We start from the raw sequence: 21,901 nt of genomic DNA on the forward strand, positions 1-21,901 counted from the left end.
GTTTCCTTAGGGTTTGTGGTGCTGGGAGAGGAGAGGAGTGGGCAGAGTGCATCACTAGGGAGGGGAGGCTCACTTGTTGCCCAGGGGCTTCTCTGTGAGGAACCATCATGTGGTCCAGCTGGGACAACGCAGGTGTGTCGTGTAGCCCTGGTGAGAGGACCACGGGGAAGGGCCAGGCCTGTGCTTTCAGGACTGTTGTTGTTGACTGGGCCATCTACCAAAGTCACATGGGAAATGTCTTTGCATTTCCTGCACAAACAGCTGTGAGGAAGCTTCTTTACAATAAGCAAGAGTCTGGTGGTAAATTCTGAGACCTCAGGGCCTGGGAAAAGTTTGTTTATTTCTCTTCGTGAACCATAGCTTTTTTTTCTTTTTCTCCTAGTAGACAGTGGATGCCATAGGTTGATGGGAGCTCTGTGCCTCATGTTAAGGGCCCAAACGCTATTTTCTTTAGTCAGCGGCTCTTGTTACAATAGTTATATATATTCCCTTCTTTGAAGCTGTGGTTTTATCAGAAATTACCTTCTATCTTTTTGGTGACTGGGGGATGGGGGAAGAATGATACCTGTACCTGGTATGTTGAAGAGTTTCAACCATGATATACTTTCCCCATAATTTCAACTGACTGTGCTGGATTGAGTGCCCCACTTAACAATGTAGCCTTTAACTTTCCTTTGTAAAATGACCCATTTTGGTTTTAAAATTCAGTCTTTGCTTGTTTAAAACTTCAGTCTCATCTCTGACTCAAACGATTCCTCCTCCTTCTCAACCATCCTAACTCCTCACCACCTCCAGCACAGTAGACTTAGGGGTCCACCAGAGAGTAGTAAAATGTGGGGCCAGGTGTGGGGAGAGGGGGTCTGCTTGGGGAGGGGTCGTCCTCCTTTGCCCTGGCTCTTATACCTCTGAGCTCCAATGGGCCCTGCTGACAGGAGCACCTCGGGGTAAGTTCTCCAGGACATGAGTGGTCCCTCTGGAAGTTCAGCCGCTCTTCCTGGCAGACTGGATGGAGAGCACCCCTGGCCGGGCTGTGGTGGTCTCGCGCAAGGCTGTCACCATCCACCTCCCCTTCCCTCCCAGCCATCTCTTTGGGTGTGTAAATGTTTCTTCCTCACCTCCCTGGAGCAGGAGTGTGGGGTGTGGTGGAGGATGCTGGGTGCGGAGGCCTGATAGCCCCACCCACTGCCTCTCTCCCACAGTCCACCCTCCCCCACCCAGGCGGCACATGCACAGGTCTGCAGGTCTGGTGGCCGCGCAGAGAGTAAATGTCAGCTGTCCAACCATCACAGGGGACCTTCTCGGGTCCTCACACACTCGGGTTTAGGGTCTTGAAGCAGGAGGAGGAGAGGCAAGATCACTTCACTCCTCTCCCCCAAGAAGGCAAGCCCTCCTCCCCCTCCCCCGGCCCCTTCTGGGTGGACTGGGCTGCGTGGACTGAGGGGTGGCCCTGCTGTGGCTCCCCTGGCAAGTCCTGGGGAGGCAGGCGGCTGCCCCTGCAGCTTCTCGAAGGCAAGGCTCCAGGGCTTTTGTTTTCAGTGATGCCTCTGAGTCACAGTTTTGGGAAGATGGGGAGAAACATCACACATGATCCATAATCTCATTCTGTGACATAAGTAAATGCTGCAAATGGTTTCCTGAGTTCATGGCACCAGGAAAGACACCTGGAGCTCTTTTCTGTGTGTGAGGAAAGGACGGCTCCAAGCCTGTCCTCCCCGGCTTCCCTTTGCCTCCAGGGACAGGTGTCTCCTGCAGCTCAGGACCCTGTGACACTGTTTCACAGGGTGGGAGAGAGGCACTGGGGACTCATTTCCTCATGCTCAGTTCTCAGGTGTGTGGCTGCCAGGCCACCCTGGCTATAGGACCCAGGCCAGGAAAGACATCCACGTCCTTCTCCATCAACCAGGTGGGAAGTGTGCTGTATGGTGAAATCCCAGGAGGAAGCAGTTTTCCTGCAATGAATTCAGGACCCCGACCATGAGCAGGTAGGTAAATTCCTATCCAAAAAGGACAAGAGGTGCAGAAAGCTGCGGGAGAACAGGCCTCCTCGGATGGGTCTATGAGTCTCGTTTGGGTTTGCACTTGTTCTATGGCTACAGTATTATGATCAGAGTAGAGCTGTACTAGGGAGAAGCTGCCTCCTGTAGGTAGAGGGGATGGAGTGGGGGCCAGAGGGGGGGTTGTGCTTAAAAAGTATGATCATTTGTATTTCCAGTCACCTGAGGGGCACACACATCCTCAGAACCTGAACTGAGATCAGTGTCCCCAGAGAAAAATAATAGTTACCATTTTCGAACACCTCTGTGTGCCAGGCTCCATCCTAAATGGTTATCAAATACAATCTCACATATTCTCCACAATTCCATTAATATCAGCAGGCAAACTGAGGCACAGAGGAGTGAAGTAACTTGTCCAAGGTTACACAGCCCATAAGCAAGAGACCGTGGATTTGAACGTGAGTGATTTCCCTTCAGAGCCCCAATTCTGAACCCCTGCCATGTTTATTGCCGCCCCGGTGTAGGCAGGGTTCTTTGGAGATGGGGTGCAGCAGCCTAAGCTGGAGAACTAGAATAAAACTCACCAGCGGGGCAGTGGGGGTGGGGGACGGGGTGGGCAGAAAAGGGTTCATTGTAAGGTCCATGCCTCTTTAAATACTTATATTTTTTCCTGTTTGTTTTTCTGTGGTATTAATTATACACCCTTTTTAGTTTAATTAGGGAGTCCATGAGAATGCGGCTTTCACACTTGGGTCAGACTGACACAAAGGGATCAGGGTGCCTGTGGCCACTGTGATGATGGTGAGGCAGGTCACTGTGAGCACCACTGAAGGCAAAAGAAAGCCTGGCCCCACTGCTTGATCCGTCCATGTTGTCTCCATCTGGACATTCACTTTCCATGGCTAAATTAGAAGTTCCTGGTTGGAATTTGTTGGAGAACACAAAAATACACACTACTGTATAGAAAATAGATAACCAACAAGGACCTACTGCATAGCACAGGGAACTCTGCTTAATATTTTGTGATAAGCTAAATGGGAAAAAAATTTGAAAACTAATAGATACATGTATATGTATAACTGAATCACTCAGCCATACACCTGAAATTAACACATGTTAATCAACTATACCCCAATATAAAATAAAAATATAAAATAAAAATATTTTTAAATCAACTTTAAAGCTAGAAAATAAATTGCCAGCAAATCCCAGAAGGGACTTAACTCAGCAGAACTCTGATAATTGAGGGTGTGTGTGTGCGACTCCTCACTGGAAATAAATATTCATTTTTATACCTAATTGTGTACTTCATATTTGTTTTCTTTTTTAAAGGAAATTCCCTGAAATTGTAGAAGCTTCAGATCCTGCAGAACCAGGTGCTCCAGGGCTGCAGAGTTGTCCTGGACAACCCAGCATCTGTGTCCTCTGGACACTGGTTGATTTTTCTAGAGGATTTTTATCATTACTCCCTACTTTCCTGTGACAGTATGCCTGACTTGAATAGTACTGATATTTATTTCTTAATTCCCTTCTGATTTTTTTAGGGCTAGAAAATCATATAATGAAGTTTTCTAGAATTACTTTAAAATTCTAAGATACATATATATAAATATTATTCATAAAAAGATTAAATCTTGTCATTTGCAATATGTCCATTTCAGGGTATTAGGTTAAGTGAAATAAGACAGAGAAAGACAAATATCATGAGATTTCACTTATATGTGAAATCTAAAACCAGAACAAAAAAAACAAGACAGAAACAGACTCACAGGTACAGAGAACAAACGGGTGGTTACTAGAAGGGTGGGGTGGGGATTGGGTGAAATATTTGAGGTGGATTAAGAGGTACAAACTTCCAGTTATAAAATAAATAAGTTGGAGGTACAGTCAAGATGGTGGTGTGGGAAGATGCAGAGTTAGCCTCTCCCCAAAACTCTGCCACCTGCTGGCCACTGGTGGGGGACTCTGATGCCCAGGGAGACAGGAGGAACTCCTAAGTGAACTGGTAGGATTTAGGGAGACTGAGGGGGTAGGAAAAGTGGAGGCCACACAGGATAGGTGCCCCTAAGGCCAGAGAGATCAGGAGAGGCAAGTGGGAGGAGCCATCCGGGAAAAGCAGGAGAGGAGTGGAGGGCAATAGCCCCACCCACTCAGGCCCAGGGAGCCTGCTGGGCTCCCAAGCTGGTCTCCTGCCCTCCAAGGTCCCCCCTCCCCCTTGGCTGCATTGGTTCTGGGGGCGTAGGAGGGAGGCTGGGGAGATCAGGAGAGGCAGGTGGGAAGGGCCTGCCCAGACTGGAGGAGCAGGAGAGGAGAGGAGGGCATTTGCCCCCCTCCACTCAAGCCCAGGAAGTCTGCTGGGCTCCCAGGTGAGGTCCCCTGCCCTCTGAGACCAGGGGTGGGGAGCACACCTGAGCCCCTTCTGGTCCTTCAGCCTAAGCCCCACCCCCCACAGCCCTCAGGGCGTTTTCCAGACTGTGGGTAGTGAGCATTGACCCCACCCACCACCCAAACCTCACCCTTGCTTTGGCCCCGCACTCCACAGCCAAGGCGTCCCCCCAACATTTTTTTTTTTTAATTTTCCCTCCTCCTCTTTTTTTACTGTTGTGGTACTGATGTACCTTCTGGTTGTTGATTCATCTATATTTTTATCATTATAGCCTTTCTAACATATCTGTTTGTTTCCTAGTCTAATTTTATTTTTTACTTTGTTATTGTTCTTAAAAATTATTTTTTGCCACCTCAGGCAGCTTGTGGGATCTTGGTTCAGGAGCCTGGGGTTGGGCCGAAGATCCTGCGGTGGGAGGTCTGAGTCCGAACCACTGGACTAACAGAGAACCTCAGACCTCAGGCAATATTCATCAGAGTGAGGTCTCACAGAGTTCCTCATCTCAGCACCAAGACCCAGCTCTACTCAATAGCCTACAAACCCCAGTGTTGGAAGCCTCAGGCCAAACAACCAGTAAGACAGGAACACAGTCCCACTTAAAATAATAATAATAATGACAGCAAAAAATATGTCAGAGAAAAGGAGCAAGGTAAAAACCTACAAGACCAAATAAATGAAGAGGAAATAGGAAATCTACCTAAAAAAGAATTCAGAGTAATGATAGTAAAGATGATCCAGTCTCTCAGAAATAGAATGGAAGCTCAGATTGAGAAAATATAAGAAATGTTTAATAAAGATCTAGAAGAACTAAAGAACAAACAAACAGAGATGAACAACACAATAACTGAAATGAAAAATACACTAGAAGGAATCAGTAACAGAATAACTGAGGCAGAAGAACGAATAAGTGAGCTGGAAGCCAAAATGATGGAAATAACTGCCAAGGAGCAGAATAAAGAAAAAGAATGAAAAGAATTGAAGACAATCTCAGAGACCTCTGGGACACTAAATGCACCAACATTTGAATTATAGGGGTACCAGAAGAAGAAGAGAAAAAGGAAGCGTCTGAGAAAATATTTAAAGAGATTATAGTTGAAAATTTCCCTAACATGGGAAAGGAAATAGTCAATCAAGTCCAAGAAGCAGAGAGTCCCACACAGGATAAACCCTAGGAAAAACACACCAAGACACATATTAGTCAAACTAACAAAAATTAAATTCAAAGAAAAAATATTCAAAGCGGCAAGGAAAAACAAAAAATAACATACAAAGAAATCCCCATAAGTTTATCAGCTAATTTTTCAGCAGAAACTCTGAAGGCCAGAAGGGGAGTGGCAGGATATACTTAAAATGATGAAAGAAAAAAACCTACAACCAAGATTACTCTATGCAGCAAGGATCTCATTCAGATTCAATGGAGAAGTCAAAAGCTTTTCAGACAAGCAAAAGCTAAGAGAATTCAGCACCACCAAACCATTTTTACAACAAATGTTAAAGAACCTTCTCTAAGCAGGAAACACAAGAGAAGAAAAAGACCCACAAAAACAAACACAAAACAATTAAGAAAATGGTAATAGGAACATACATATCAATAATTACCTTAAATGTAAATGCCCCAACCAAAAGACAAGAATGGCTGAATGGACACAAAAACAAGACCCATATATATGCCGTCTACAAGAGACCCACTTCAGACCTAGGGACACACGCAGACTGAAAGTGAGGGGATGGAAAAAGATATTCCATGCAAATGGAAATCAAAAGAAAGCTGGAGTAGCAATACTCATATCGGATAAAGTAGACTTTAAAATAAAAACTGGTACAAGAGATAAGAAGGGACACTACATGATGTTCAAATGATCAATCCAATAAGAAGATATAACAATTATAAATGTTTATGCACTCAACATAGGAGTACCTCAATACATAAAGCAAATGCTAATAACCATGAAGGGAGAAATTGACAGTAGCACAATAATACTAGGGCACTTTAACACCCCACTACACCATGGACAGATCATCCAAATAGAAAATAAATAAGGAAACACAAGCTTTAAAAGACACAGTAGGGGCTTCCCTGGTGGCGCAGTGGTTGAGAGTCCACCTGCCGATGCAGGGGACATGGGTTCATGCCCTGGTCCGGAAAGATCCCACATGCCATGGAGCAGCTAGGCCTGTGAGCCATGGCTGCTGAGCCTGCGCGTCCAGAGACTGTGCTCTGCAACGGGAAAGGTCACAACAGTGAGAGGTCCACGTACCGAAAAAAAAAAAAAAGACACAGTAGACCAGATAAATCTAATTGATATTTATAGAACATCCCACCCAAAAGTGGCAGAATACATTTTCTTCTCAAGTGCACATGGAACATTCTTCAGGATAGATCACATCTTGGGTCACAAATCAAGCCTTGGAAAATTTAAGAAAATTGAAATTGTATCAAGTTTCTTTTCTGACCACAATGCTATGAGATTGGAAATCAGTTACAGGAAGAAAGCTGTAAAAAACACAAATACATGGAGGCTAAACAGTGTGCTACTAAATAAGCAAGAGATCACTGAAGAAATCAAAGAAGAAATAAAAAAATACATAGAAACAAATGACAACAAAAACAAGATGATCCAAAACCTATGGGATGCAGCAAAAGCAGTTCTAAGAGGAAAGTTTATAGCAATTCAATCTCACCTCAAGAAACAAGAAAAATCTCAAATAAACAAACTAAACCTACACTTAAAACAACTAGAGAAAGAAGAACAAAGAAAACCCAAACTTAGTAGAAGAAAAGAAACCATAAAGATCAGAGCAGAAATAAATGAAATAGAAACAAAGAAAACAATAGCAAAGATCAATAAAACTAAAACCTTGTTCTCTGAGAAGATAAACAAAATTGATAAACCATTAGCCAGACTCATCAAGAAAAAAAAGGAGAGGATGCAAATTAAAAATAGAAATGAAAAAGGAGAAATCACAACTGACACTGCAGGAATACAAGGATTATAGGATACTACTACAAACAACTATATACAAATAAAATGGACAACCATGAAGAAGTAGACAAATTCTTAGAAAGGTACAATTTCCCAATACTGAACTGGGAAGAATTAGAAAATATGAACAGACTTATCACAAGTAATGAAATTGAAACCATAATTAAAAATCTTCCAACAAACAAAAGTCCAGGACCAGAGGGCTTCACAGGTCAATGCTATCAAACATTTAGAGAAGAGCTAACACCAATACTTCTCGAACTCTTCCACAAAATTGCAGAGGGAGAAACACTCCCAAATTCATTCTACAAAGCCACCATCACGCTGATACCAAAACCAGAAAAAGATATCACAAAAAAAGAATATTATAAACCAATATCACTGATGAACATAGATGCAAAAATCCTCAACAAAATACTAGCAAACAGAATCCAACAGCACATTAAAAGGATCATACCCCATGATCAAGTGGGGTTTATCCCAAGAATGCAAGGTTTCTTCAATATATGCAAATCAATCAATGTGATACACCACATTAAGAAATTAAGGAATAAAAACCATATGATCATCTCAATAGATGCAGAAAAAGCTTTTGACAAAATTCAACACCGATTTATGATAAAAAACTCTCCAGAAAATGGGCATAGAGGGAACTTACCTCAACATAATAAAGGCCATATATGACAAACCCACAGCAAACATCATTCTCAATGGTGAAAAACTGAAAGCATTTCCTCTAAGAGCAGGAACAAGACAAGGATGTCCAGTCTCACCACTCTTATTCAACATAGCTTTGGAAGTCCTAGCCATGGCAATCAGAGAAGAAAAAGAAATAAAAGGAATACAAATTGGAAAAGAAGAAGCAAAACTCTCACTGTTTGCTGATGACATGATATTATACATAGAAAATCCTAAAGATGCCACCAGAAAACTATTAGAACTAATCAATGAATTTGGTAAGGTTGCAGGAAACAAAATTAATGCACAGAAATCTCTGGCATTCCTATACACCAACATTGAAAAATCAGAAAGAGAAATTAAAGGAAACATTCCCATTTACCACTGCAACAAAAAGAATAAAATGCCTAGGAATAAACCTACTTAAGGAGGCAAAAAACTTATACTCAGAAAACTATAAAACACTGATGAAAGAAATCAAAGATGACACAAACAGTTGGAGAGATATACCATGCTCTTAGATTGGAAGAATCAATATTGTGAAAATGAGTATACTACCCAAAGCAATCTACAGATTGAATGCAATCCCTATCAAACTTCCAGTGGCGTTCTTCACAGAAGTAGAACAAAAAATTTTACAATTCGTATGGAAACACAAAAGACACTGAATAGCCAAAGCAATCTTGAGAAAGAAAAAAGGAGTTGGAGGAATCAGGCTCCCTGACTTCAAACTATACCACAAAGCTACAGTAATTAAGAAAGGATGGTACTAGCATAAAAACAGAAATATAGATCAATGGTACAGGATAGAATGCCCAGAGATAAACCCGCACACATATGGGCACCTAATTTATGAAAAAGGAGGCAAGAACATACAAGGGAGAAAAGACAGCCTCTTCAGTAAGTGGTGCTGGGAAAACTGGACAGCTACCTGTAAAAGAATGAAATTAGAACACTACCTAACACCATACACAAAAATAAACTCCCAGTGGATTAAAGACTTAAATGTAAGACCAGACACTATAAAACTCTTCGAGGAAAACATAGGAAAAACACTTTTTGACATAAATCACAGCAAGATCTTTTTTACCCACTTCTTAGAGTATGGGAATTAAAAACAAAAATAAACAAATGGGACTTAATTAAACTTAAAAGCTTTTGCACAGCAAAGGAAACCATAAACAAGACAAAAAGACAACTCTCAGAATGGGAGAAAATATTTGCAAATGAACAAACAGAGAATAAATCTCCAAAATATACAAACAGCTCATGGAGCTCAATATTAAAAAAAAAAAAAATCTAGTTAAAAAATGGATAGAAGACCTAAATAGACATTTCACCAAGGAAGACATACAGATGGCCAAGAGGCACATGAAAAGATGCTCAACATCACTAATTATTAGAGAAATGCAAATCAAAACTACAATGAGGTATCCCCTCATGTCAGTCAGAATGGCCATTATCAAGAAATGTAAAAACAATAAATGCTGGAAAGGGTGTGGTGAAAAGGGAACCATCCTGCACTGTTGGTGGGAAAGTAAATTGATACAACCACTATGGAAAACACTAAAAATAGAATTACCATATTACCCAGCAATCCCACTACTGGGCATATATCCTGCAAAAACCATAATTCAAAAAGAGACATGTACCACAATGTTCACTGCAACACTATTTACAATAGCCAGGACATGGAACCAAGCTAAAAGTCCATTGACAGATGAATGGATAAAGAAGATGTGGCACATATATACAACGGAACATTACTCAGCAATAAAAATAAATGAAATTAAGTTATTTGTAGTGAGGTGGATGGAACTAGAGTCTGTCATACAGAGTGAAGTAAGTCAGAAAGGGAAAAAACAAATACTGTATGCTAGCACATGTATATGGAAACTAAAAAAAAAAAAAGGTATTGATGAACCTAATTGCAGGGGAGGAATAAAGAGGTAGACATAGAGAATGGACTTTAGGACATGGGATGGGAGGGCGAAGCTGGGGTGAAGTGAGAGTAGCATCGACATATACACTACTGAATGTAAAATAGTTGGCTGGTGGAAAGCAGGAGCACAGCACAGGGAGATCGGCTTGGTGCTTTGCGATGACCTAAAGGGGTGGGATAGGGAGGATGGGAGGGAGGCTCAAGAGGGAGGGGATATGGGGACATATGTATGCATATGGCTGATTTGTTTTGTTGTGCAACAGAAACTAACACAGTATTATGCAGCAATTACACTCCAATAAAGATCTATTAATTAATTAATTTAATTAATTAATTAATTAATTTAAAAAAGTCATGGGGATGTAATGTACAGCACAGGAAATAGTCAATAATACTGTAATACGTTTGTATGATGACAGATGGTTACTAGACTTAGTGTGGGTGATCAATCTGTAGTGTATATAAATCAAATCACTATGCAGAACACCTGGAACTAATATATATTGTATGTCAATTATACTTCAGTAAAAAAGAATACATCTCTAAAAAGAACTCTGAATAAGACTTTAACAAAGTTCCTTGTGTTTGAATATAATGCCTAGAATTTTTTCTGCTCACTTGCCAGCTCCCACATATACTACTATATACTACTCAAGTCACTATCACACAAAATAGATTCTTATCATATTCCGCTTGTTAACAAAACAAGACATTTTATTTTGAAAAAAAAATAAGAAGTAGGGTGTTAGGAGTTAATATATGTTAAGACAAATTCTAAGCCTGTAAGCTGCTTCTTACAGCCCTCCTGATTCTCCAAGGAAACACCAGGCTGTGCACAGGCTGGTGCGTACTCTGCATCAGCGTTTGTGTTTCCAGGGCTCTGGGAGCACGTGGCTGTGTGCATTTCAGGCTCCGGGCTGTAAAAGGGGCCCTGAGCTTTAACAAGCCCCTCCCCTCCCCGCCCCCTTCGCAGCCCCGGTCTCTGAGGCTCTGCCTCCAGCACTGAGAGTCTGGGAGGCTGCGCTGGTAGGCTCACGGGTGTCATGCGGCCGGTGGCCAGCAGGGGGCGGCGACACTTAGTGGCTTCCCAGCTTTGGGACTCCAGGTGGCAGAATTGGTAAGAACAGCAGAGGCGCCCTGCCATCCTCAGAGCGGCTCACCACTATGCTTCCAACCCTTTTTCTCCATCTCCACCCCATGTCTGATGTAGAAATAGATACCAATAATGAGTAATAAGTACCATTAGTATTAACTACTATATAATTAACAGTCTGTAATAAATAGCTGTTATTAGCAACAATAACCTATATTCTTATCACACTTTAGTCTTAATCTAGACAATTCTTCTCTGGTTGCCTGAGTTCAGGCAAGAGGACGAGGCCAACTGTTTACCTAATCGGAGCAGAGGGGGCGGGGGAGGCCAGTCCTCACCTGGGAGTGGCTCTAATGGGCACAGCCTGACTCACACGTCTCACGTCCAACAAGCCTTTGGGTACATTTCTGATCCAATGCTAATGGTTCCAGTGATAAGTCTTACTGTGTGTTTGTACTTTAACCTCGGCCACTAAGACAGTAGGACATTGGGTAGCAGACCAGGGAAACCCACACTCAAGAAGGGACAGAGGAAAAAAGACTCTACTGATAAAGCCTTTCTTGTCTTAGTGACCAGCAGCCAGCAGATGTAGTGACAAGCGTGTGGGTTCATGATAAGACCCTTGAAATGAGTGATGACATCATCTCAGCTCCCCTTCCCTGTCCTCCTCTGGAAAACGGGCTTTCACAACATGGGGATCTTGCTTAACAGACTTGCATGTTTTTATTTGTTTTTATCTAGATACCTTACTGTCATTGCTGTCTGCATAGACCGTCAGGGCCCATAAGGCACAGCTACTCGTCACTACATGCCTACAGGCATGCACTGTGCTGATGCTGCCGTTGTTCATGTTATCACTCCCTGGACAGGAATGAGCCACCAATGCATGTCAGAAGTGGTGTCAGCATCATTTCTGTAAAATCAAGGTGTCATGATCTTTGCTGTTGAGGGTTACAGTTGCAGGGGGAGGGGGCTCCAGTGTGATACTGTGAGTGCTGTGAATGTGAGGAGCACAGAGGCCACCCAGAGCATCCCTGATCCATACTTGGGGCCAGAGAAGACTAAAGGAGGCATCACTTGAGCTATATCTTGAAGGATAAGTAGGAGACAGGTAGATGGACAAAAGTCAGGGGGCATTTCAGGGCAAGAACAGCATCACCAGACAGAGGTATACTATTCACTAATGCCAATCTGAATGTCATGTAAAGAAAACCGAAGAGTTGTACAGCCCTCTGACCAGAAGTCAGGAAAGTTGGGGTCATGTCCTGGCACTGTCCACAGCTTTGTGAAACTGGTTCGCCCATATATTTAAATGTTGAGAGCTGGAGTTCAGGCTGGTTATGGTCAAAGGTGGCCTGAGGCCTAACTTGCTCTGGCTCTGTGTTTGGGGTTGACTTTAATCTTTAACGTGACATTTTGTTTTAAGTATACTTTTTTTTTAAATAAATTTATTTTATTATTATTTTTTAATTAATTTATTTTTGGCTGCATTGGGTCTTTGTTGCTATGCACGGGCTTTCTCTATTTGTGGCAAGCGGGAGCTACTCTTTGTTGCGGTGTGTGGGCTTCTCATTGTGGTAGCTTCTCTTGTTGCGGAGCAAGGGCTATAGATACGCAGGCTTCAGCAGTTGTGGCACGTGGGCTCAGTAGTTGCGGCTTGTGGGCTCTAGAGTGCAGGCTCAGTAGTTGCGGAGCATGGGCTTAATTGCTCTGTGGCATGTGGGATCTTCCAAGACCAGGGATCGAACCCACATCCCCAGCATTGGCAGGCAGATTCGTAACCACTGCACCACCAGGAAAATCCCTGAACATGACTTTTTGAAAGGCCTCGGAATCCAGTTTCTTCTGGTTCATTCAGATATGATAGAGTGTGTGCTGCCCTGAGATGAAAGATAAATTCCTGGGCTGGGGGTAGGGGGTACAGCAGGGCCTTAGGCAGGATTAGTCCTCCTCTGAGTCTCACCCTCAGCAGCCCAGTGTTTCCTTAACTGATCGGAGCAAAGAGGGCTGTGAGATCTTGTAGCACAATCCCTGCTCTCCCTCTCGCCTCACATTCTGGAAATAGCTGCTGCCCTTTGTGGGCTGGTGCCTTTTACTCCTTAGATCCAGTGGCTTACAACCAAACTTGGTGTCTTCCTCCCAAAGAAGCTCTTTCCCCATTCCTGCCGGAAATCAGCAGAGAAGTCAAGGAAAATGGAACTGAGCCAGAAATGTCAATTCTCGTTCTTAGGCCAAATGATGACAAAAAGCCAAGGGCTTTATTCTCAGAAGCTGTTTAATGGAAAGTAGGAAGAGAAGTTTCAAAAGCATGAGGAGGTTATGAGAATTGGGGAGATTTTGCTTGAAGTTTTGACATTACATACTGTTCTTCTAACTTGAGTTCCCCATGACCTTGCAGGGTCCTATGGAGTTTCTCCATGAATTTTGAGGAAATGCTCTAATTGTAATCAGTACGCTCCAGAGAGGCTTACAGGCAAAGTGAACCGTACCTGAGGGAATGTTATGAGTAAAACTCAAGAACTTCAAGTTCCACTGATGCTGAAAACTCAGCCTCTGTGCACCTGTGCCAAATTGAATCTGAGCTCTGGATGAAGTAGAAGAGAATAGCCTTATTGCTTTGCCAGGCAAAGAGGGACACAGTGGGCTTCTGCCCTGAAAACTGTGAGTCCCCACCCAGGAGGATTTGGTGAGGAGTTTTATAGCAAAGGTTCAAGGGTGGGGTTGCTGATAAGATTAGGCACAGGCTGCACTCCTTTAACCTGGCCTCAGGTGATCTTCTGATCAGCTTCTGGGGTTCCTTTAATCTGGCCTTGGGTGGTCTTCTCTGGAATGAAGAATGCCAACATCTTCCATTTGTTGGGGTTTTAGTTCTGTAAAGAGCTCAAAGATATTGTTAATGTTTATCCCTTGAGGCTGAACCAGGACCCTGCCCCAAGGCTGCACTATTGTTTCTTGACTGCTCCTCCCTTGTCTCTGAATCCCCTCCCTTCCCTGATTAACAGCTGTTTGAACCTGCCCTTTGGGACTCAGGGAAGGTCATGGAGGCTGGAGTCTGTTCCCTACAAACAAGGAATGGGGGACACAGAAAGGTTTCCATGCCCAGGAGCCCCACAGGGTCCTGCTCAGTTTCCTTACCAAGGAAATGTGGGAGGAAAAGGTAAAGGAGACAAAAGACAGTGACCAGGACAAGGGAGTATTTTAAAGGGTTTCTTCTTGGAGCTGAAACTCCATTAAATATCACCTTTGTTTGCAATATAACCTCTGGGTTCAAAGTAGCTCCCTTTGAGGGTATTCCCTGGCGGTGCAGTGGTTAGGACGCCAGGCTTCCATTGTAGGGGTTGCAGGTTTGATCCCTTGTCAAGGAAGCTGAGCAGTGCAGAAAAAAAAAAGCTACCTTTGAGATTTTCCTCCCCTTCATAACCCTTGAACTACATTTAAGTCCACAGGAAGCCTCTGTGTTTCTGTTGGTATTTGGTCTAAGGCTGCCAGCTTGGGAAAATCTTTGTACCTTATTGACGATTTAGGCAACACTGAGAATTAATGATGCATTGGGTGGAGTGTTTGAAATGAGATTAAGCTGTAGCAAAGCTAATTGTTGCATCAGCTTGAATGGATGAGGGATGGGCCAACTGCAGGGAGGAGGAAAAGTCTTGCCTTCCTTGCCCTCAGGAAACTGCTTTTGAAAAGCAAACACCATGGCTCCTTGACTGAGAATGGAGACTGAGTTTGGAAATCAGTTGATGAGTCTTCAACATTATAGCAAACACAGCTTCAGATATAAAGTGGTATCTGCTAATGAGAGCACACAGCTACTGTCATGAGGGGCTTCTTGCTGGAAGGCCAAGCTGAAGAGGGAGTGAGGGGATCTGTTGACTGATGTGATGAGAGCAAGGTCTTCCTTTTCTACCTGGGAATGTCCTTGGCCTGCAGCCCACCCTGTATCTCCGTGCTAAATGCAACTCCACTGCAAAAAGAGGCATCTGTTGTGAGAAATAAAGATTATGTATACAACAATGCACAAGGCATAGAGAACACCTTTTGGAAGACATTCTTTCCATTTTTGCACCGTAATTGGAGCAAACTGCCACTTTGTACATGTCGTCAGTTGGCTCCAACACGTCCTGGAGTATGTTTGCTTTGGCCATTCTGAACATGACACAAGACTGTATTCGCTGTCAGGTATGTATGTCCTTGGGATCAGCTGGTGGCAGGTGGCGGGCAGCCTGGCTGCAGCCCCTCCACTGCTGCTGTTCCCTGTGCCTGGCTGCTCTTGCCTCCGTGCTGTGAACAGCATGGTTATGAGAAGTTGATCCTCTAATTTCTGAGTCTTTCTGAACAAGGGATTTTCATAGAAGCTTCCAATTGGGTTGGGTCAGAGGCACCTCTGAGAAGTCAGTGCGACCCCCATGTATAATCTGGTTCCACAATGTGCCCTCTAAGAGAGTGATTCTCAAACCTGGCTGCATATTGTAGTTACCTGGGGAGTTTTTAAAACTCCAGATGCTCAGGCTGCACCTGATGCCGAAAACTCAGCCTCTGTGCACAGTGAAAAATTGACTCTCAGAGACAGAGTTTTGGGTGCAGTAGAAAAGAATAGCTTTACTGCTTTGCCAGGCAAAGGGGCCACAGTGGGCTCATGCATGCCACAAAAACTGGGAGGACTTGGTGTGTTTTATAGCAATGGTTCAAGAGCAGAGTTGCTGATAAGGATCAGGGTATGTACAGGGCCTGCAGTCCTCTAATCTGACCTCAAGTGGTCTCCTGATGAACTTCTCAACATTATCAAACTGTGACCTTCTCTGGAATGAAGAATGCTACCATCTTCCATATGTTGGGGGTTTTAGTTCTGTAGAAGAGCTCAAAGATATTGTTATATGCTTCCCTTAAGGCAGAACCAGGACCCTGCCCCAAGGCTGCACTATTGTTTCTTGCCTGCTCCTCCCTTGTCTCTGCATCCCCTTCCCTTCCCTGATTAGCAACTGTTTGAATCTGCCCTCAGGGAAGGTCATGGAGGCTAGAGTCTGTTCCCTACAGACAAGAAACAGGGGACACAGAAAGGCTTCTGTACCCAGGAGCTCCACAGGGTCCTGCTTGGTTTCACACCCAGGACAGTTTAATTAGATTCTTTTGAGGAGGGTTGCAGGCCCTAATATTGTTTAAAATATCTTGGGTAATTACAGCATGTAGCCAAGTTGGAGAACCAGTGCTCAGGCCTGTACCCTGACATGGTACTGGGACAAACAGCTGAGCTCTGCCCACACACAGGGGACCCTGGGACTAGAGAGGAGACACAGCAAGTGGGGTGCAGAGGCCCAGCTGCTGTGATACCAATTCCCACTGATCATGTGAGGTGCCAGGTGCCCCCAAGCCTCTATCTACTTCAGAAATAGCTTAGATGTGTCTCAGAACATGCGGCTTGGCTAAGAGGCTGATATGTCGCTCTTGACTGAATAGCTAAGTAGACATTTCAAGCACAGGATTGGCCCCTGAATGAGTGTCTGTCCTCACATTTACCAGCTGGTCCTGAGCTCGAATTTATGCTGTGAGCCAGGGCCCCGCTTCCTCAACAAAAACCTCCCTTTGTGACTGGAGAAGCAGTTGAGTTGAGTAGCACTAAACACACACACACATACACACACACACACACAAATGGGTCTTTGACAAGACAGCTCAAAAGATTGTCACAGACCCCTCTGGGACCAACTTTGCCCCCTAGTCCTCAGTCATCCCAGGCCCAAGTCTGCCCTCTCTGCCGGATGCTGGGAAGCTGGTGACAGCACAACCCCCACACAGCTATTTGCATTTGGGACTTAGGGCTGCTGCCCAGGGGCCTGAGGAGCACAACCTCCCTGGTACCTATTTCTCAATCTTAAAGAAAACCAGGAGCTGAGTTGCTCCCTTGGTGGGGGTGGGGCACAGGAAGTGGTGGGAACAAATGCCTCAATTTGCTACTTAGGGTGGTGGCTCTTGAAGAGACTGAGGTCAGCCTGTGGACCCAGCTTGATGGGAGCTTCACCTCCTGGGGACTGGGTGGGAGGGGTGAGAAGTGACATTTCTGGAAGGTTCCTGGACACTTTGGTGGGGGGCAAGTCCTGCTCTCAACTATGAGCTGAAAAACCAGCCAAATAAGGGCTCCCTGAAGGATAAATATATGATCCCCTGGGGAACCTGGGAACTATTTGGGCCAGAGGAACTCCTGGAAAAGATAAGCTGGTAAAGCATGTAAACCCCTGAAAGCAAGGCCACTGCAGATTTGAAGCATTCACAAACACAGCATTTAAAAACTGAGTACAGGGACTTCCCTGGTGGTGTAGTGGTTAAGAATCCACCTGCCAATGCAGGGGGCACAGGTTCAATCCCTGGTCCTGGAAGATCCCACATGCCTCAGAGCAACTAAGCCCGTGTGTCATAACTACTGAGCCTGCACTCTAGAGCCCGCAAGCCGCAACTACTGAGCCCACTTGCCACAACTACTGAAGCCCATGTGCTCTAGGGCCTGTGTGCTGCAACTACTGAGCCCATGTGGTGCAACTACTAAAGTCCGCGCACCTAGAGCCCGTGCTCTGCAACAAGAGAAACCACCGCACTGAGTAGCTGGTGCACCACAATGACGAGTAGCCCCTGCTCACCACAACTAGAGAAAGCCAGCACACAGCAATAAAGACCCAATGCAGCCAAAAATTTAAAAAACAAACAAAAAAAAACTGAGTACAGAAAGGTAAAATAACAAAGTACAAATTTTCTAAAATCCCACTACCAAAAGAAAGCCCTTGTAAACACCTTCCAAATAGCTCTCTACAAATGTGTGTGTGTGTGTGTGTGTGTGTGTGTGTGTGTGTGTGTGACTATACATTTTCACAGACTTGGGGCCTAAAGTTCATGCAGTTTTTTTTTTAATTCCTTAATCACTATTTTTTTATTGAGGTGTAGTTGATTTACAATGTGTTAATTTCTGCTGAACAGCAAAGTGATTAAGTTATACATATATATACATTCCTTTTTTTAATATAGTCTTTTCCATTATGGTTTATCGTAGGATATTGAGCACACACAGTTTTGAAACTAGTTTTTCTCTCAGTCAACAATTAGTCCTGGACTTGGTCTGTGTCAATGAATTTATACCCATATCATTTTCAATGCTTGCAGCACGTTCTCTTATATGTATATACCATAATTTAACTATCCTTTTATTATAAATAAAGCTGCTAAGAGCAAATCTTGTACATGTGCTTTTTTGGGCATTCCTCACTTCTCTTGAGATACACCTGGGAGGGGGTTGCTGGGCTATAGGCTGTCACTCTCCTCTCATTGGACATTGAGGTGGTTTCTATTTTTTGTTTTTCAAACAATTCTGCGATAATTCTTGTTCTGCTAAGAATGTAAGTTTTGCAAGGGAAAGTGCCTTTTCTGTTTGCTTCATAGATGAATTCCAAATGTCTATATTGCTACTTTCAACACATATTTGTTGAAATAACTGAACAAACATGGATTTCTTTCACATCTGTAGGAATACAGTCAATTCTTGACTCAAAGTTTTCACTGCTCTGCCCATGTCCATGGATGACCATGAAAGCTCCATGAGTACTGATTTGGCGGTTACAAATAAATTTTAGTGAGTAGGCAAATTTGCAAAAACAGAATTCACAAATAATAAAAATCAATTGTATTTCATAAGATATATTTGAGAATCAGACTTGTTGGATAATAGAATATTCACACTTTAAGTACTGTCAAATTTCCACCACCCTTCATGAAAAGATATATTAATTTACTTTCCCATCAGTAGTATGAGTGAGTGCTTGTTAACCCTAGACCAAATCTGTTTTTGTTCTTGTAGACATGGATTAGGGGGTCTCTGATTTTTATTTTGATGACAAAAATCACACAGGGGAACACAAAAATTACAATTGACAAACTAGGAGTGAGTCGTGGGCTGGAAAACAAGAGGAATATGTTTCCAGAGTCCCCTGGATTCTTCCTGGAATCTTGGGTTTCCTTCCAGCGTCCTCCATGCCCTGGGTACCTCCTGGACCCCTTCCAGGAGTCCCACAGAGCTCAGCTTGAGAACCAGCACTCTAGGCGAAGGGTTCCACTGTATAAGAAGTTTGAGATGGACCTAGGAGCAGCTTCACAACTCCTTGAGTCTCTGTGTGCTTTGGCCTCCTCGCCTCCTCTCCAGCCTCCACCATGTCCATCAGGGTGACCCGGAAGTCCTACAAGGTGTCCACCTCTGGCCCCTGGTCCTTCAGCAGCCACTCGTACACCAGTGGGCCGGGCGCCCGCATCAGCTCCTCGGCCTTCTCCCGGGTGGACAGCAGCAGCAGCTTCCGGGGCGGCCTGGGCAGCGGCATGAGTCTGGCTGCAGGTTACAGTGGGACCCCGGGTCTGGGGGGCATCACACCTGTCACGGTGAACCAGAGCCTGCTGAGCCCCCTCAAGCTGGAGGTGGACCCCGACATCCAGGACGTGCGCACCCAGGAGAAGGAGCAGATCAAGACCCTGAACAACAAGTTCGCCTCCTTCATCAACAAGATACGGCACCTGGAGCAAGATTTTGGAGACCAAATGGAACCTCCTGCAGCAGCAGAAGACAGCCCGGAGCAACATAGAAAACATGTTTGAGAGCTACATCAACAACCTCCGGCGGCAGCTGGAAACCCTGGCCCAGGAGAAGCTGAAGCTGGAAGTGGAGCTTGGCAACATGCAGGGGCTGGTGGAGGACTTCAAGACCAAGTATGAAGAAGAGATCCAAAAGCACACAGACATAGAGAATGAATTTGTCATCATCAAGAAGGATGTGGATGAAGCTTACATGAACAAGGTAGAGCTGGAGTCCCGCCTGGAAGGGCTGACTGACGAGATCAACTTCTACAGGCAACTGTATGAAGAGGAGATCTGTGAGATGTAGTCGCAGATTTCTGACACCTCCATGGTCCTGTCCATGGACAACAGCCGCTCTCTGGACCTGGATGGCATCATCGCCGAGGTCAAGGCCCAGTATGAGGAGATCGCCAACCGCAGCCGGGCTGAGGCTGAGACCATGTACCAGATCAAGTACGAGGAGCTGCAGACCTTGGCTGGGAAGCACGGGGATGACCTCCATCGCACGAAGACGGAGATTTCCGAGATGAACCAGAACATCAACTGACTCCAGGCTGAGATCGAGGGCCTCAAAGGCCAGAGGTCTTCCCTGGAGGCCGCCATTGCTGATGCCAAGCAGCGTGGGGAGCTGGCCGTCAAGGATGCTCAGGCCAAGCTGGCCGAGCTGGAGGCCGCTCTGAGAACCGCCAAGCAGGACATGGTGCGGCAGCTGTGCAAATACCAGGAGCTGATGAACGTCAAGCTGGCCCTGGACGTGGAGATCGCCACCTACCGCAAGGTGCTGGAGGGCGAGGATAGCCGGCTGGAGTCTGGGATGCAGAACATGAGCATCCACACCAAGACCACCAGCGGGTACTCAGGTGGGCTGACCTCAGCCTACGGGACCCCTGGCTTCAACTATGGCCTGAGCTCCTACCAGTCCAGCTTGGGCTCTGAAGGGGGCTCTGGCTCCTTCAGCCATACCAGTTCCAAGGCTGTGGTTGTGAAGAAGATTGAGACGATTGAGACCCGTGATGGGAAGCTGGTGTTCGAGTCCTCTGACATCCTGCCTAAGTGAAAGGCTCCTGCGATCCCTCCCAGCCTCCCCGCTCACTTGCTCCTGCAAGGAGTTGTGCAGGGGAGTGTTGGACCCAAAGACCTGAGGCTCAGTCCCGTCCTTAGCCCACCCCTGGGGGAGTCAACTGCCTGGGGCTCCCTCTCTTGCCCACGCCCCCAACTAAAAGCCAATCCAAGTGTCTTTTTCAGAATAAAGCTTCAGCTGGCTCTGCCAACACACACACACACACACACACACACACACACACACACACACAAAAGAAGTTTGAGATGTACAGGGCTGGTTCCGATGGCGGCCTCAGCCTGGGTGGGCTCCCGCAGTGGAGGAGGCAACAGCTTGGCCACCCAGTTGTGTAGCTGGAGGACTGGCCGGGTGGCACCACCTCACACTTGTAGCTGGAACCTTGGGTATCCAGGCTGCTTGTGAAGACAAACATGCCTTTCCAGCTCTCCTCCTCAGCACAAGGTTAAAGAACAAGCACCCTTTCTTCAAGGCTCTGTTGGGAAGAATGGATCGGCAGAGCACAGGCTGTAGACGGAGTGCTGCAGACCATGTGGGAGGACTGGTTCTCCCAGGACTGGCTCTCAGTCTCTGCTGGGTGGGGCTGAGGACCCTCCAGGCTGAAAGGGGAGCAGGAGCCCCCGCCCCAGGTCTGAAGGCCAGGCTGGAGAGCCAGGCACGTGCCCCTCCCTCCACCACCACCAGTCTGAACTCCTGCTATCCATCTCGTGTTTGGTCCATGCACCAACGTTCTGATCCTCTCCTGGGAGGTGCTGAGAGCACTGGTTTTGCAGCTGTTGAACAACTACAATTTCAGCAGTGACGTTTCCCCAAGAGGTCCAAGCAGATGACCCCTTTCTGGCCAGCTGACCCTTGGCCTTCGTGCCTGGAGCTCAGGGGCTGGGGGGAGAGGGGAGGCAAACTTCTGGGGCTTGGGACCGGCTCCTGGAGGGATGGAGGCCACTTGGTCAGCGGACCCCATCTAGCCCTCCTCCCAGCTGTGTCTACCTGCACTGGGCTCCCAGCGTCTGCTTCTCTGACCCCTCAGGGGTGTACTGCCTGTGATGGCACAGGGACCCCTCCTTCTCCTCTCCCTCTCCTCCCCCTCCTCCTCCCTCTCCTCTTTTCCCCCTCTCCTTCCCCTCCTTCTCCCCCTCCCCTCCCCC

General features: G+C 45.5%; 1 pseudogene; it reads left to right on the forward strand.

Annotated features, from left to right (window-relative positions):
* Positions 1 to 19,249: 19,249 nt before the first annotated feature.
* LOC112404762 (keratin, type II cytoskeletal 8 pseudogene) lies at positions 19,250 to 20,735 on the forward strand (annotated as a pseudogene).
* Positions 20,736 to 21,901: the final 1,166 nt, after the last annotated feature.

The sequence above is a fragment of the Neophocaena asiaeorientalis genome, unplaced genomic scaffold (genome assembly GCF_003031525.2).
Source record: "Neophocaena asiaeorientalis asiaeorientalis breed wild unplaced genomic scaffold, Neophocaena_asiaeorientalis_V1.1 scaffold117, whole genome shotgun sequence".
Taxonomy (NCBI): Eukaryota; Metazoa; Chordata; class Mammalia; order Artiodactyla; family Phocoenidae; genus Neophocaena; species Neophocaena asiaeorientalis.